At 39.2% G+C, this 1,327-nt stretch overlaps 1 non-coding gene across 1 annotated transcript; it reads left to right on the top strand.

The window, feature by feature from the left end:
• Window positions 1-393: 393 nt before the first annotated feature.
• Window positions 394-475, top strand: Trnal-aag. The gene has a single exon. It is a non-coding gene; the product is annotated as a tRNA-Leu (tRNA).
• Window positions 476-1,327: the final 852 nt, after the last annotated feature.

Below are 1,327 nucleotides of genomic sequence, written 5' to 3'. Positions count from 1 at the left end.
TGCTGCACACTCATGTAAAACTGCTCATTAAAAAAGGCTTTTATTGATCTTGATCTGCTTGGTTACTCTATTTTGGAGAGTGAGTGATTGAAAAACCCGAGGCCGTGTCTCAGCTTTTCGTCGCTGAATGTTGAGGACGTGCGCGTCCGATCGCATTGACCACTCGTGCGTTTCTCGTCCATCCGGAACACAGGCGAGCGTGAATGATCGCGGAAACAAATCGCCTCAGATCGCTGCGGACTCGAGAAAAATCCCCACGCTCTCTATATTATTACAAATTCAACTTCCCAAGATTGGTGGACCAGGCGAGGAATATCTTTGTAACCTCGTTAGAAATATCTAGTTCTAAGGAGACTTAGACATGTTGTCTCTATTATCCTTAATTAATTATATGGTAGCGTGGCCGAGCGGTCTAAGGCGCTGGTTTAAGGCACCAGTCTCTTCGGAGGCGTGGGTTCGAATCCCACCGCTGCCAAATATTTTGGCTCATGCCGCCGGGAAGGGATGGGATCCCTGCTTGGCGAATTCGAATTCTAGGATCTCATTCGGGATTCAAGTTCTTAGTCCTTAAGATTATCATAAGATTGCAGTAATGTAACATGAAATCGCAAGCAAAGTATACACGTATTTATTATGTATATTTTTATTAGTTCCTCCGCATCGTTTTCAACCGCGCATAACAGTGGTTACTAAACTCGGTTATTATATTTTCCAAGATATTGGAAGTTGTTATTAATCAGCATTGAGTGTCCAGATTCTATGCATAAATACCTCATGCATCCATTGGAAATCTCAGACGATGTAAAACTCCTATCTACTCGTATAGAAACTAGGTCCCTGTGACGTCACGTGGAGGGGCATCGCATGGGAGCCAATCTGGCCTTTTTCAAATGCGGTTAAAATTGACCATTGCCATTCATCTAAACTGGGAATTCTGAAACCAAATAATTTGTATATTATGAATACACTAATGGTGAGTAACGAATCGCAATCACTCTCTTAATTATACCGGCACCGGTTCAAATCTTCAAAATCTTAAAAAGTATTACGAGTCGCGCTCGTATTTTATGATATCTGATATTTTATTTGATTTATAGTCCTATTTAAACACGATTTTCCTTATCAAAGCCAAAAATATGAATTTTCTTAGATATTATTTTTGCTAGTACTTTTGTTATGCTTATTAAACAACCTATTATGAAATGTTTATTTCACCCCGGTGATGCTCACCCACTATTGTTTTTGTAAATATTACCCATTTTTTTCGATATTCATCAGAGTCATGCTGTGATATGGCAGTTATTTTTATATTTCATTAATGTTTTAC

Source organism: Ischnura elegans, chromosome 3 (assembly GCF_921293095.1).
Source record: "Ischnura elegans chromosome 3, ioIscEleg1.1, whole genome shotgun sequence".
NCBI classification, from domain to species: Eukaryota; Metazoa; Arthropoda; class Insecta; order Odonata; family Coenagrionidae; genus Ischnura; species Ischnura elegans.
The sequence above is the reverse complement of the archived record's forward strand: the minus strand, read 5'-3'. Positions and strand labels throughout refer to the sequence as shown.